A 17,248-nucleotide genomic window follows, 5' to 3' on the forward strand; every position below is an offset into this window, starting at 1 on the left:
TCTACCTTATCCAACAATTTTTCTAATGCTACTAATAACTTCTTAAAGACAGTTTTTTTCTCCTTCATTGGAGCCCACTTTTCACTTAAAATGTTCTGTTATTGTAAAACCTAAATAATTTCTCACTTTCCAATATGTGACTCCACTAGTGAAAGAATACTCAATGAAAAAATACCCATGTCGACTTGAAACCACTGCAATTTGATATGAAACCAGAGCACAATAATAAAAAAAATTTAGAAGAGACATAAGTAGAAATTCCTCTCTTATAGCAAAATAAGCGCAGTGAAACACACAATCCACTGCTATAAAATTAGTGAGCGCGGCGAAAATAGGTTAACTTCCGTCCTAAGCAGACGACAACGTCGTTAAAACTTTCTTCCCAAGAAACCTAGAGGGGCTGTGACATGATGGTCTGTGTGAATTGGCCTTAAAACACAATTATTTCAGCTTGATAATGCTTACATGGTTGAAACTGTAATATTTTGTTTCACAACTAATAATTTTACAGTAAAAAAAGGCCACCATTTCACTGAAGCATCATCCGCGAAAAGCCTCAGTGAACTTCGGATCTTATCCACAACTTAATTTCTATATATTGTGAATAGCAACGGTCCTACGACACTCCCCTGCGGCACACCTGAAATTACTCTTACTTCGGAATGTCCATTGAGAATGACATGCTGCGTTCTGTTATCTATGAACTCTTCAGTCCAATCACACAATTGGTCTGATAGTCCATATGCTCTTACTTTATTCATTAAACGACTGTGGGGAACTGTATCAACCGACCTTGCGGAAGTCAAGAAACACGGCATCTACTTGGGAACCCATGTCTATGGCCCTCTGAGTCTCGTGAACGAATAGCGCGAGCTGGGCTTCACACGATCGTCCTTTTCGAAACCCATGATGATTCCTACAGAGTAGATTTCTAGTCTCCAGAAAAGTCATTATACTCGAACATAATACGTGTTGCAAAATTCTACAACTGATCTACGTTAAAGATATTGGTCTATAGTTCTGTACATCTGTTCGACGTCCGTTCTTGAAAACGGGGATGACCTGTGCCCTTTTCCAATATTTTGGAATGCTACACTCTTCTACGGACCTACGGTACACCGCTGCAAGAAGGGGGGGCGGCATTTCCTTCGTGTGCTCTGTGTAAAATGAACTGGTATCCCATCAGGTCCAGCGGCCTTTCCTCTGTCATCTATTTCGATATCTACCATTCTGTCATCTGTGCTACAATCTAGAGAAGGAACTACAGTGCAGTCTTCCTCTGTGAAACAGCTTTGGAAAGTATTGCGACCTTTAGTCTGTCATCCTCTGTTTCAGTACCATTTTGGTCACAGAGTGTCTGGACATTTTGTTTTGATCCACCTACCGCTTTGACATAAGACCAAAATTTCTTAGATTTTCTGCCAAGTCAGTACATAGAACTTTACTTTCGAATGCGTTGAACGCCTCTCGCATAGCCCTCCTCAAACTACATTTCGCTTCGTGTAATTTTTGTTTGTCTGCAAGGCTTGTTGTTGTACCACAGTGGCTCTTTTCCATCTCTTACGCTCTTGCTTGGCACATACTCATTTAATGTATATTGTACAATTGTTTTGAACTTTGTCCACTGATCCTCAACACTATCTGTACTTGAGATAAAACTTTTGTGTTGAGCCGTCAAGTACTCTGAAATCAGCTTTTTGTCACTTTTGCTAAACAGAAAAATCTTCCTAGCTTTTTTAATATTTCCATTTACGGCTGAAATCACCGATGCTGTAGCCGCTTTATGATCGCTGATCCCCTGTTCTGCGTTAACTGTTTCAAATAGTTCGCGTCTGTTTGTCACCAGAAGGTCTAATATGTTATCGCCACGAGTCGGTTCTCTGTTTGACTGCTCGAGTTAGTTTTCAGATAATGTACTTAAAAAAATTTCACTGGATTCTTTGTCTCTGCCAACCGTTATAAACGTTTCAGTCTCCCAGTTTATATCTGGTAAATTAAAATCTCCACCCAAAACTATAACATGACCAGGAAACCTACTCGAAATATTTTCTAAATTTTCCTTCAGGTGTTCTGCCGCAACAGCCTATATAGAAATCCAATTACCATGTTTCAGCTTGCTTTAACCGTGACCTTCACCCAAATTATTTCACATTTCGTATCTCCGTCAATTTCCTTCGATACTATTGCACTTTTTATCGCTATAAAGATGCCTCCCCCTTCACTGTCCAGCCTGTCTCTGTGGTATACATTCCAATCTGAGTTTAGAATTTCATTACTGGTTACATATTGCTTCAGCCAACTTTCCGTCCCTAGTACTATGTGGGCATTGTGGCCGTTTATTAATGAGAGCAGTTCCGGGACCTTTATATAGACGTTCATGCAGTTTACTATTACCACATTAATATTGTCATTCCATGTTGTGTTTTGCCTACTGTTACCTTGTCGCGTCTCAGGAGGCATCTTGTCGGGCCTAGGGAGGGAATTCTCTAACCTAAAAAACCCCACATGTGCTGTCCACACGTAATCCATTACCCTTGTAGCCGCTTCTGCGTGTAGTGCACGCCTGACCTATTCAGGGATTTCTCCACCCAATAGCGGAGGTCGAGAAATTTGCACCCCAGATCTACGCAGAATCGTCTGAGCCTCTGGTTTAAGCCTTCCACTCAGCTCCAAACCAGAGGACCGCGATCGGTTCTGGGAACGACACTACAAATAGTTATCTAAGATTCCACCCCACGAGCGAGGCTTTCCGCCTTCTTCAACTCCGCCAACCGCCTGTATGAACTGAGGATGACCTCTGAACCCAGACGGCAGGAGTCATTGGTGCTGATATGAGCAACAATTTGCAGTTCGGTGCACCCAGTGCTCTCTATCGCCGCCGGCATGGCTTCCTCCACATCTCGGATGAGACTGCCTGGCAAGCAGACAGAGTGAACACTGGCCTTCTTCCCCTTTCCCTAAGGGGCTCCATCTCCCGACTATCATTGGAGCTCCCAATCACTAATAAACCCCTCCCCCCGTGTGCCTGCTCGGACCTTGCTGAAGGAGCAGCCATAGGTCCACTCACAGGCAGAGCGGGCAATGCCACACGGCCAGCCTCCACATTGACCCTCCGCCTCGTGCAACGCGAACGCCGTTGAACCCGCCGCTCCCCTTGGGGAGAGGGTGGGCCAACCGCGCCCTCTACCTACGAAGATGTCTCGGCAGCAGGGTCTGTGGGTGAAGCATGTAACACCTGGGGTGTACCATGCTACGCACCAGACTCCCCACTGCCGCTACACTCCGAGGCAGCAGCCTGAAGAAATCTGACCATGGCCATCAGCACGTTCAGCTGTTCGTGAACAGTGGCCAGCTCCTCCTGCGTCCGTACACAGCAGATTCCCCACACATATTACTTTGCAATGTCACAAAATCGTTTCCATTCTTGCATGTCACTGGGAAACTACGAGGCCTACCCTCTAAGTATAAATAAAAAATGTTATTGAGTGAGGCCAGGTTTCCACAGGCATCAAGTTCTCATTCGTGAATCACTCCACTATCTCTTGTGTAAGTCCACTTACTTGAAACACCCAACTTCCACACTTTCTAAAGTGGGAAATTATTCTTAAACAGTGTGATATGAACATTTTTCTAGCATTCAGCAACACTTTATCATCACTTATTTGTGAAGGAATGACACAACAATGTTTGAAGTGATGAAATGGATTAAAAAGTACAATAGCTGAGAGTGTGGCCTTGCTGACGTTCGTATTACTGCAGAAGAGTGAGTACTGCGAAAGTATTGTTTCATTTATTATAATAATATTAGTTTTTTTCTTTAGTCATTGAATGTAAATATTACTGTGAAATAGAAATTTATTTATGACTTTAGGGATTTAAAACTACTCTTGACAAATATTAAAATCATACGCAAATCTAACAATATTTGTGTTGGCGCTATCACTGAGTCCTGTCTGTTCTGCACAGTACTAAAAAGTATTGGTTGCAAAATTAAGTACTGTACCAGTAAAACAAACGTATATTCACAGCGTCTGTGATCTATCAAAACCTTGACTAACCCTCAAAATAAAAACAAAACTGAACTGTTGAGACAAAAACCTTACTTTCTGATTTAACTTCAATACTCTACAGAACACAATACAAATACTGCAGTGACTCTAGCTGCCGGATATTTCAGTGTTACTTGTCACTTAATACAAGCTGGCATGGCGTCTTACATATGTGTAGTAGACTTATATACAATGCCAGAAATATGGCTTAAAAATTTCAATATAGATTTCACTCATTCGAAAATGATTTTACAACAAAACGTCGTCCTTGGCAGAGAATTCATTTTCTAGTGTAGTGGATGTTCCCAAACGTTTCCTGAGAGATGCCTGTTTCCTTACCCAAGATTCGTGTGTTCGATTTTTGTGCATTAATGTCACTATAAGCTCTTTTGTTAAAATCTACTAAATTACAATACGAATAATTTCGTTTGTTGGCATCTTGAAAGTCGCATAAGTAACATTTGATGATTTGATGTGAGGAACACTAACGTGTAACTGTAAAAGTGAGGGGATGATGTGTAAGAAATTCATGCGTGTGGGAACGTGGCTTTATACTTGTCTATCACAAAGTAGGCACACGAACTTTTTGTCGCATTTTCCCATATTGAAAGTTATCTGCCAGGCCACTCGATGTACTATTATTGTTATTTGCTTTTGTATCGAAACATGAGCACTTCCATTAAGATCATAGCATTAAGATTACTGGGCAGATATTTTTTTCTATCATCTTTCACTGCATTCTTATTTCGTCCCCCTCGCGCCAAATGATTGGTGGTGGTGGGTTGCTAGCAGCACACTCTTCAGCCTAGAGCACTTTCAAAAAATTAATGAAGAAATGACAAAACATATTTATGAACGCAAATTTTAAAAGAATTTTACAAATACAACGTAGAGATGATTAAAATATACAGAGCAACTTTCTTCCTTCGGTGATAAAAAGGAAAGTAAATGATTTAACAGGTAGAGATAAGAACATAAGAATGGACGTTTATAACCTTGAAATGAAAAAAAAGACAACATTAGTTGCAATGCAGCACTGCATTTTCACTAAAGAACTGAAGGACCTGTGGTGAGTGATGAACACATGAGGAGATTAAATGTTTGGATGATGGTGAGTATAAATTTATGAACTGTTGATTGGTATCTTACAAAGATGGTAAGCAGCAAGATGAGTATTGGGAAAGATGGGAAGTGAGGGCGATTGTGGTGGTGGGTGGTGGGGGGTGGGGGGAGGGCTGTCATATCAGAAAAGGAAGAGAGGGAGTGAAATGGAGAGGTAAGAGAGAGAGGGAGAGCCCTAATGTGGAGTGGAAACAGGTGGGAAAAGCTGTAGAGTGTAGCATAAAGTGAATTTCACTGTTTGGGAGAGGGAATTCGTTGACTTGCGTTGGAATGGGATATGGAGTGTGTATAGGTATAGGAGTAGTGCGACATGTCTGTAAAGGTGCAGCAGCATACCAGGTTGGTGATCAGCGGGGTGACAATGGGGTTATTGCAATCCAGTTTTCAGATAGTGTGGAAGGTGCAAGGTGTTTGATGTGTGTGAGGAGGAGTGGGAATCTGATGAGATGGTAGTGGGTCCATGTGAAGGAAAGTAAACGAAAGTGGAAAGCAAGATGTGTATGGCATTCAAGGATTTGGAGGGACATATAGAATTTTGGTTGGGCAGAGATCCATGCAACATTTGCATAGTGGAGGATGTCAGATCTACTGTGGACTTTCTGTTGGATGGTTAGTAAGTGAGGGTTCCAAGTTATCAGCTGGTCAAGGGCTACTCCAAGATATTTTAGTGTGTTAGTTAACTGGAGATGACAGTCATAAATGATAAGGTAGAAGACATGCAGGCAGAAGGTTGGGTGGTTCATCTTATAATCATTGGGCAGTTTTTTTGTGGGTGGGCGGTAAATCTTGAGGAGCCACAGGTGACAACAGGAGGTGAACTGACTGAGGTTGACTTGGAGGAATCATTAGGATTTCTTGAGTATGGTGTACGGGGAAAGGAAATCAGTGTCATCAGCACACTGAAGGAGGTGGACTGGTGGGTGTAGTGGGCAAATGAGCAGTGTAGAGGAGATAAAGGAGAAGAGAGAGGACTCCTGCAGTGTGCTGGAAGGTATGGGAACTGGTATCGTTAATAGTGACAAAGGAGTAGCGATTAATAGGAGAGATGAAATAAGGCAGAGATAGTTAACTGGAAGTGTGCAGTTTGAAAAGTAGGCCAGAATGCCATACATGGTCGTAGGCCTTTTCTAGGTTGTGGGAGACAAAAATAGCCAATTTACAGAAGTTAAGTTGATGGGATAGGAGATGGGTGATGTGTAGGAGCTGGTCATCAGAGAAAAAATTGGGACAGAAGCCACACTGGTTAACAGGAAGAAGGTAGTGTTGGTTCAAGTATTGATAGATGCGTCAGGAGAGGATTGATTCGAAGACCTTACTAAACACAGAGGTGAGACATATGGGGCAGCAAGAGGAGGTATGAGTAGGAGTTATGTTGGGTTTGAGGAACGGTAGGATTTCAGAGGTTTTTCTATTGTTGATGACAGTAACCTGTGGAGAGGATAATTGTGTAAAGTGTTGTAAGGGTGATGAGAAAGGAGAGGGGGCATTCTTTGAGGTGTTGATAAGTAATCCAGTGTTGTGTTTTTTGTGGAGTCCTTGTTTGATGTCTTGTGTTGTCTTTGGTGTATTTAATTCTGTTTGTGGTCTGTTGTCCAAGTACTGGAAGCTGGTAGCCAGGGTGGGACAGCAGTATTTGTACGTTTGTGGATGTAGGGGACAGTGGGTAATCAAAATGAGGGCCACCAGGAGTGGAGAAGACATTGGAGAGATAGGCTGCAAAACGCTCAGTAATGCTCAGGTTGTCAGGAAAGGGATGGCTGTCGTGAAGGAGAAGGTAATGACATATGCGGTTATTGCCAGTGAGTTGATGTAATGCTTTCCAGTACTTGGAACAGTTAACGGGGAGTGCAGTGTTGAATCTGGTGCCAGTCCTGGCGTTTCTTTTTTGGATTTAATAAATTCCTCATGTGTCTCTGTATTTGCCAGTTGCATGTGAGTGTATCCCAGACACAAGTTCTTAAGAAGGATCAGTAAATACAATAGGATTCTTGGAGGCAGATTCGGGCTTGTTGGGGGAGGGTGGGATGGTACAGATATATGGTCTTAGTAGGAATGCGAGTAGATGTTGCATCTGCCAAGGTGCGCGGCAGAAAGGATGTGGCCTGAGGGATATCATCAGGTTGCTGGTAGAATAGGATGTGACTTCCAGTGTGGTTGTCTATGGATTATTAGTAGAAATTCCAGTTGGCCTGGGAGTAGTTTTGGATGGAGATTGGGTTGGGGTGCATAGGGATGAGACTGGATAGAGGAGATGGTGACGAGTACAGGTAGGTGGTTACTTCCAGTCAGATTGAGGACAGCACCAGTGAGGCGTCCGAGGAGGTTGGGGGACGCTAGGATGACATTGGGGAAGTTGTTGGCTTTAGGACAGGTGTGGTGTGGGATGGGAACAATGTACTCTGCAGGGGGTCAATAAACTGATGCCGTCGCTGAAGTTCTGTGGGAGATTCACTATGGATGTTGCACCTCCACCTCTGTAAACGATGGCGTTATTCATTACGCAACAGATAAATCCTATAAGCTCTCTATTCTCGGTTATCGTAATATCTCTTGAAGCCATATAGAGGGTGTTACAAAAAGGTATGGCCAAACTTTCAGGAAACATTCCTCACACACGAAGAAAGAAAATATGTAATGTGGACATGCGTCCGGAAATGCTTACTTTCCATGTTTGAGCTCATTTTATTACTTCTCTTCAAATCACATTAATCATGGAAATGAAACACACAGCAACAGAACGTACCAGCGTGACTTCAAACACTTTGTTACAGGAAATGTTCAAAATGTCCTCCGTTAGCGAGGATACATGCATCCACCATCCGTCACATGGAATCCCTGATGCGCTGATGCAGCCCTGGAGAATGGCGTATTGTATCACAGCCATCCACAATATGAGCACGAAGAGTCTCTACATTTGGTACTGGGGTTGCATAGACAAGAGCTTTCAAATGCCCCCATAAATGAAAGTCAAGAGGGTTGAGGTCAGGAGAGCGTGGAGGCCATGGAATTGGTCCGCCTCTACCAATCCATCGGTCACCGAATCTGTTGTTGAGAAGCGTACGAACACTTCGACTGAAATGTGCAGGAGCTCCATCGTGCATGAACCACATGCTGTGTCGTACTTGTAAAGGCACATGTTCTAACAGCACAGGTAGAGTATCCCGTATGAAATCATGATAATGTGCTCCATTGAGCGTAGGTGGAAGAACATGGGGCCCAATCAAGACATCACCAACAATGCTAGCCCAAACGTTCACAGAAAATCTGTGTTGATGACGTGATTGCACAATTGCGTGCGGATTCTCGTCAGCCCACACATGCTGATTGTGAAAATTTACAATTTGATCACGTTTGAATGAAGCCTCATCCGTAAAGAGAACATTTGCACTGAAATGAGGATTGATACATTGTTGGGTGAACCATTCGCGGAAGTGTACCCGTGGAGGCCAATCAGCTGCTGATAGTGCCTGCACACGCTGTACATGGTATGGAAACAACTGGTTCTCCCGTAGCACTCTCCATACAGTGACGTGGTCAACGTTACCTTGTACAGCAGCAACTACTCTGACGCTGACATTAGGGTTATCGTCATCTGCACGAAGAATTGCCTCGTCCATTGCAGGTGTCCATACATCAAATGGGCATCTGCCAACTCCGCATTTGTAAACATTGCACTGACTGCAAAACCACGTTCGTGATGAACACTAACCTGTTGATGCTACGTACTAATGTGCTTGACGCTAGTACTGTAGAGCAATGAGTCGCATGTCAACACAAGCACAGAAGTCAACATTACCTTCCTTCAATTGGGCCAACTGGCGGTGAATCGAGGAAGTACAGTACATACTGACGAAACTAAAATGAGCTCTAACATGGAAATTAAGCGTTTCCGGTCACATGTCCACATAACATCTTCTCTTTATTTGTGTGTGAGGAATGTTTCATGGAAGTTTGGCCGTACCTTTTTGTAACACCCTGTATATGTTGATGCTTTATTAATTGACATTTAATGACAAGGGTAACGTGTTTGTGATACGTTGTCAATGCGCCACTGTTTTGAAACGGCGCACGCGCGACGTCACTAAAAAAAAAAAAAAAAAAAGAAAAAAAAAGTGTTTATGCTACTCGACCATCTTGTCAGTTGTTAACGTCTCCGATAGAGCATGCAATATATGTGAGCTCTAATGAAGCACGTGACATCAAGATGACGTCACTCTTGCACAAAGTAATGTGAACTGTAGTATACCTCGTGCATATCGCAGACACATAGAATATCGACTGCCAATCGCAAAACAGAAGAATGAAGATGTGGTACATGAATGTTAATGTGGTTGGGGATTTCGTCAATAATTCTGACGCTGATCCCTGTATGCTGGCTTAATACGCAATTATGGGTGTCGATGATATTGAGAGTTGTGTTGTTGTGTAAGAAGGGTCATTATGGGAGGACAGAAACAGATGGCTTGTTTTTGGCTAGCTTACTGATGATCGTGTGTGTCAGGAGATGAGCTTCCTAAAGGAGAACCAGGTAGGACAGAAATTATTGAGTATTCTGTACTGTAGCGTAAAGAAAAACGAGGTACATGTTTAGCAGAGACATTCAAGACGCATCGAACAGTTGAAACATACAACAGAAATGTGAACGTTTTGCTTAAGTGTACCAATTACTTTTGACGATACAGTGTTTCTTGTGTGAATGAATGTCTTTCGTAAGTATGTAGATTAATGTGGTGTATTTTTTCGGAAACTGTCATACATTAACACGCACAAATCCATTGAGATGATCCGTTACGCTAATTAGTGGCATGAAGCATTATCGTAAGATGTCTATATCCTTGGCTGGTTAATGTAATACGTATTGAACTCATCATTTTGTGACTTAGAAATCAAGTTAAAATTGGTGTTCTTGGATTTCCAGTCACTTTTGTTAGAGTGCTTGTCCTTTCGAATTTCCATACAACATACTAACGTAATAGGTATGACAAGAGATGCCAACCTGAAACATTTCTTTGCACCGGTGGTTTTCTTTCGCATTCTCAACCTCTTTCCATTTCTCAATAGTGTTATTTAATTTAACGTTGCGCCACTTCAAGGATATATCACGTTGTGTGTGAATTGACTTTCCTGTGTTGGGCTGAGTCACATACAATAACGGGAGATTATGCCAGTTATGCTATATGTACAAAGTTCCAAGTTATTTAGAACATTTAAAATCTCTCAATGTCCTCTTGGTACACATGAATAATCTCAGTATATGACTCAAATTGTTGCACTGAGATGTGAATGTTACTCTGAGAAGTTTAGTGTGAAGGTGTAATGTATTTATTCACCCATAGCACATTCACCTTCAACCACTGTTGAATTTTTAACATGATTGATTTGACTTGGGCATTACTGAAATGGGTAAGTGAGAACATTGAATTTGTGAATACTTACGAAACATCAAGGAGAATTGTTACTTTAATTACATGGGTTTTCTTCGCACATTGTGTAAGTAATCAAAGGTTGTAGTGCCCCCATCAGTGCCATCAAGAGAGATAGAGGCAAATTAGTGGCATTACTGAATGTAGACAGTAATTTTATTTATACTCGCACATCTCAGCTGTGCTTTATTTCAGACACATTGTTATTACTATCATTGTTAAAATGTTTTTCAAAATTGCTATTATTATTTAAATTGTTATTGCTGGTAATTTGTGTTTGACCAACTGTTACGTTGTGGCGTAGTAGTGCAGTGGTAATGCTTGCCCGTAAGAAACATAAGGCCTAGTTTGGTTTAACTGTAAAGATTATGTAAATGGTAATTCTTAAACAGAAATTACTTAGCTGGTGTTAGGTTGTTGTCAGTAAGTTTGTTAGACTAGTTGACTTTCAGGTTAGGTGGATCTTGAAATTAATTCAGACCAAATTCAAAAATATGAAATCATATCATGCAACATACCATACATTGAGAATTAGTTTTGAGAAAAAATATGCAAATACATTGGCATTGAATAAATCTGTCACAATTTAAAATGCAGGATGCAGTGACAGAATTGCATCCCAAATATCATTGGCGGCGTTACCTGTATCACGAGACCACCAATGAACACTCTTAATCCCAGAAGTTTGCATGGTATTTACTCCAACAGTAAATATTATTGCACTGCATACAATATTGAACCAGAGCTACAATAATCCAGCAAGGTGGCACTCTGGGTAAAGTTCTGCACTAACATTTGGGAGGACATCACGTTAAATCCCTGCATTGCCATCCAGAGTGAGGTTTTCCTTTGTTTCATTAAGTGGCTTAAGGTAAATGTCAGGATCTTGCCTCTGGCAAGGACACAGCCAATTTCCTTCCCCAAACTGAGATAGTGCTCAATTTCATTTGTACTCGTTGACAGAACATTAAAGTTGATTCTTCGTTCACCTTTCCAAGACTGTAGTTAAAACCAACATGACATGTATGAAGACCCTCTGCACTAACAGTCTTTTGACTCGCTGCTTCAGCTGTTTAGTTAATAGTATCTAACATAATCTCCTGACATCATACTTTTTGCTTTTGTCAACTGAGGTCCAATCAATCATCTGCAGTCTAACATAGATCTCAGGCTACATTACAGATCAGTCTGTCACCATGACCAGAAATCCAAAAGGTAATATTGAAGCAAAATAAATATTCTCTAATTGGCTGGCTATACTAGTCTGTACAGTTTCTGGAAGAGGCTTTGACACTGTCCCTAGATAGTGTTGACAGCTCTCCTTGCTTCTGAACCAATAGTTAACATTAGCTGCTAGGTTATATGATAAGGCATTGGTCCACAATTATTCTTACTCAACAAAAATTGTTCAGTCCAAATCCTAAACCTTTGTTTCCCGCAGTTCATTTGAGCCCCATGATTTAAGTAGAATATGGTTGGGGCAGTGGATTTGCATTTGGGAGGTGCAGTATTCAAATTGTCATCTGGCCATTCATAGTTTCATAATTCGCTGTAATACCGATACCAGTGGTACAGCGAAACCTGAGCTTCCTTTCGCATGTTAAAAGTAAAGGTAGTGGCATGTACTGCCTTTGAATATCTGCTCATATTCTAAGCTTGTACCACCACCATTGAGAATGTCAACATTGATAGATCTCAGAATATAGTTGTACAGACATTCTAAGACGTATTTGTGTTGACATCTACAATTCTATGGTTACAAATTGTAAAACCATAGAATTTGTATTTTAATAATATTTTTCTGTTTGCTCATTTGTTAGATTTGTTACAGCAAAAATGTGGAAAGGTAAGAATATATGGTCAGGTATTTTGAAATGCCATTATTGTGATACTATACTGTGACTATGAAGTTGCTGTAAACATGTTGTGTACATATTAAAAGAAATTTTTCTTTGACATAATGAAATTTTTAAAGTTACATGCTAAAAGAGAAACTTGAGATGATAATTTAATGACTTTTTTTCCTTTGTGCTTTATTTTTAGGCAAGGCCTCAGGAAAACGTGTGTGTGAAGACTCAAAGGAATTAAAATTAAGCAAATTGTGTCTCAGTCTTTGCACCTGGAGAATGTATTAGTGTCGCAGCCATAAACTTACTCAGGTAATGTTAATAACTTGTGCTTGCAGTTTAATATCTTGCTATTTGTATGAGGTAAGAACAGTAGTAATATATAGTGGAAATACGGAAGCGTCCGATCCTGCCCGTCTGCTTTGACCCATGACGTCACAAATATGGCGGAAACGAACATAAACCACGATTTCAATATGGCGCATATAAAGTCATTACGTACACAGGACGAAAAACACACACACTTTCCACAAAAAGCCTAATGACCCTAACGGGGCAAGGGTGGGAAATGGGGTGTTTTTGGGTGGGGTGGGGGGGGCAAACTAAATATAAACCAATTTAGACACCCACCCCCATACAAAAACACGAAAAAACCGACATCAGAAAACTCCGCAAATACAACTAAACACAATATCATCTGGAATCGAACACTTCCCTTGACCTATATAGCTCAACAGCAGCTCCCGATCCCATAAATTAAGATCAAACACTTCCCTTGGCCTATATAGCTCAAAAACATCTCCCGATACCAATACCAACATACACAGCCACACATTGTGATCGAACACTTCCCTTGACCTGCGCACTGTTAATTTTAACAGTCATATCCATTCGTGAACAAAAACAACAACCGATTAATTTTACTAAAATTACCACACGACTTACAGCGAACAACACTAAATTAACCTTCACACAAAATCTTTAACTCACTGAGAAGAATTCCACTACAAACACAGCCGACACCAACAATTCTAGATAATGAGCAAAAGCAAACTGAGCCCATTACACCACACAAACGAAAACCCTGAACATACGTCCAGAGAGCACAACAAACCACAACACGACGGCATATACAAACACGCCACACTCACATTTCAAACTCCGCGCCGTGATGTCACACACGACAACACCCTTAAGTCACGGGTCAAAGCCGACGCGTGGGATCGGACGCTTCTGTCGACCCTATATAGCTATGGTTCTTAGTGCATCAGTAAGTTTTCTTGTACATTATCATGCTGCTTGTAACCTGTCTAATTATTTCATCTTCTAAACAGGTGAATTTATACTACCCTGCTTGAAAGACAACTCATACTCTTAGAAAGCCCTCTGTGGAACTTTAGCCAGATAACAACAGTGGACATTACAAAAGTCATAATTAGAACTTTACATACAGAGCAAGAACAATAAATATATTGGTCCTAGTAAGTTGAACTGTGTGCTGGACCAGGACTCTAAATTGGAACCTTGCTGGTGAACGTATGTGGAGTATGGGAAGAAGACATACAAGTGGAAGTAATGGGAGGCAGGTCACGAATCATGCCTGGGATCGCTTAGTCGGTAATAGCAGTGCTCACGAAAGGGTAGTTCTGTTTCAAGAGCCCCAGAAGTTTTAAAGCGGAACATACTCTGCTGTGGAGTGAAATAAGTGACTTTAGAGTACAGAAACATATAAGAGTAATGTGTAGTGTAAATCCAAGAACATCATGTTGAAACCTATTCAAGGAATTGGGCATACTAACCACAGCTTCTCAGTATATTTATTCCTTAATGAAGTTTGTTGTAAATAATGCATCTTTTTCCAACTAACTGCTTAGTACACAGTATCAATACTAGTAATAAGAACAATATACGAGGGAATTATATTAGGAAATGAGACACTTAAAGTAGTAAAGGAGTTTTGCTATTTAGGGAGTAAAATAACTGATGATGGTCGAAGAAGAGAGGATATAAAATGTAGACTGGCAATGGCAAGGAAAGCGTTTCTCAAGAAGAGGAATTTGTTAACATCGAGTATAGATTTAAGTGTCAGGAAGTTGTTTCTGAAAGTATTTGTATGGAGTGTAGCCATGTATGGAAGTGAAACATGGACGATAACTAGTTTGGACAAGAAGAGAATAGAAGCTTTCGAAATGTGGTGCTACAGAAGAATTCTGAAGATAAGGTGGGTAGATCACGTAACTAATGAGGAGGTATTGAATAGGATTGGGGAGAAGAGAAGTTTGTGGCACAACTTGACTAGAAGAAGGGATCGGTTGGTAGGACATGTTTTGAGGCATCAAGGGATCACAAATTTAGCATTGGAGGGCAGTGTGGAGGGTAAAAATCATAGAGGGAGACCAAGAGATGAATACACTAAGCAGATTCAGAAGGATGTAGGTTTAAGTAGATACTGGGAGATGAAGAAGCTTGCACAGGATAGAGTAGCATGGAGAGCTGCATCAAACCAGTCTCAGGACTGAAGACCACAATAACAATAATACATGAAGATTTAAAATCACTTACTCTTGGCCAGAAAGGAGTCCGGTATTCACAATGCGTATTTTCAATAAGTTACCAGCAGCAATTAAGAGTTTAGGTTCAGACAAGGCACAATTTAAACATAATTTAAAGGAATTTTTGGTGGGCAACTCCTCCTATTCCATCTATGAATTTCTCAACAAGTGCAGTAGACCATTGTAATAAAAATTTATTTCTTTAATTTTTGACAATACTTGGTTGTAACAGCCAAGTAACTACTTACTGTATGAAAGGTGAATGTATGGAAAGCAGATGTAAGTATTTAACCTGTAAATATTATAAGTTTAATTTTAATTCATGTACATAATTTTACTGTTTATTGAATGAGGATCATTAAAATTAATGAAACTCAAGTTTTTCTAATTACATTTGTGTAATGTGTTTATCTGACATGTTCCACACCCAGGAGGATCCCCTCTTTTGTGGGTCTATGCAATAAGTAATTAATCTAATCTAATCTGTGACCTGTTACTACAATTCTGAGACTACTACTCAGGTGGACTGACCACCCAAGTTTCCCGTTGGGTGGGTGTGGGTACTACCCGATGGTACACGCACCCAATCAGGGGTAGATTTGACACTGCTCCACAAGAATCCCACGAGGCACTAACAAAACAAATGGCAACCCAGACAGAGCCTCACGTACCTGAACAAGCTTTATTTAGGTAGATAAACACCTTTTAAGGATAACCATTTGAACTATTCTCTTACAGAAATTGTGTGTATAATGAGTCAGTTTACAGAATATGTATACATGTTCAGTGTCAACATTAATGAACACATTGTTTAGCAGTACTCATGCAACCACACTTAAAAACTAATTTTTAATAATACAATTGGGGGATAGCAGGTGCCCAAGTGGCTGTCACCTAGTGATCATTTTACCTAACAGCCATTCACCTCATCAGCATGTAGCTGAACCTCAAAGTTGAAAGTTGTTAAAAGAGAGAGAGAGAGAGAGAGAGAGAGAGAGAGAGAGAGAGAGAGAGAAAGGTGCATACCTTCCATGGAGTCCAGGATGTGAAGCCAAGGGCCCCCTTCTCCTAAACACACAATGTTCCACTGCCACACCTGATGATTGTCCCTGGAGTATGCCCCCAAGTTCACAGTAAGAGGTCTGGTGGCACCAGCCAGTCCTTAGTGCAGGAAACCCAGAGTCACTCTGCCCATATGCAACCACTGCTGGTAGAACTCCCAAGGGAAAAACTAATGGATAAAACAATGAGAGAAAAAGTATTTTTTCATGTTTTATAATTACAAATCAACAACTTTGTTATTTTCCTTTAATGAACAATTGTTAATGATCCAATTCTTTGTAATCTTAGAGATATGTTTATATATTATGTTCTTTACATTATTTAAAATAGCATTAACAACAGCATACCAGTAAGGCTGTAATAAGTCTTTGCTGATAAATTAAGAAGCATCCAACCCACTGTACATTTCAAGGCAGTGGTTTACTCTAGAATGTTAATGAAATGAAATAACCTCCCTTCCCCAAGTTGTGGAACACTGTTAGAAACACCCTTTCACTGAGGCACATCTGGCTTGGGTGCCCCTGCCAGTAGCTATGCCACTACCTGTATAGCCTTCTGCATCAATGGGTCAATCAAACCCTCCTGCCTGGCACTGAAGGCACCTGCAGTTATGCTGTGTCCCCCAGGAGGGATGTGGAATGAGTGAAGGTGTACATCAACAAAAGACAAAGAAATCACGGAAATTTATTCCATATATTTTAATAACAAACTATCACTGTAGTGCTTAATCCTATATATGTTTATGCCAGTTAAATTTAGTGAAGTGAGTAAGAAACCTCCTACCTCAGAACTATGCAGCTGCCTCCTCAACAATACTACATAGCTGTGCTGTTTATCTTATACTGGAAGCTTAAAAATTGCTTGATTACAAAAGTATTTTTCACAGAAAATATCTATTTACATTTGTAAATACTGAGATCTATTTACAGTACATTACTACTTGTTATGCAGCTTTACAATAAACACTTACCTGTCACACTGCTAACAGAAATTTTCAATCCGTGAATTTAGATATTCGGGTTATTTGTAAAAAGGATGTCTAATGAGACTCCACACACAACGTTGGGGGGGGGGGGGGGGGGAGACCTACATTAGGGTGTAAACATATCAGGAAGTCAATGTAACAAATCCGCTGCCCCAGTATATAACTCCATATGACACCAGGATGCAACACTATTTTAGATCAACACGAT

At 40.7% G+C, this 17,248-nt stretch overlaps 1 long non-coding RNA gene across 1 annotated transcript; it reads left to right on the top strand.

Annotated features, from left to right (window-relative positions):
* The first annotated feature begins 9,389 nt into the window (after nucleotides 1-9,389).
* Nucleotides 9,390-14,345, top strand: LOC126183562 (uncharacterized). The gene is made up of 3 exons (XR_007536772.1): nucleotides 9,390-9,699; nucleotides 12,638-12,753; nucleotides 13,776-14,345. It is a non-coding gene; the product is annotated as an uncharacterized LOC126183562 (long non-coding RNA).
* Nucleotides 14,346-17,248: the final 2,903 nt, after the last annotated feature.

This window comes from Schistocerca cancellata, chromosome 4 (genome assembly GCF_023864275.1).
Source record: "Schistocerca cancellata isolate TAMUIC-IGC-003103 chromosome 4, iqSchCanc2.1, whole genome shotgun sequence".
Taxonomy (NCBI): Eukaryota; Metazoa; Arthropoda; class Insecta; order Orthoptera; family Acrididae; genus Schistocerca; species Schistocerca cancellata.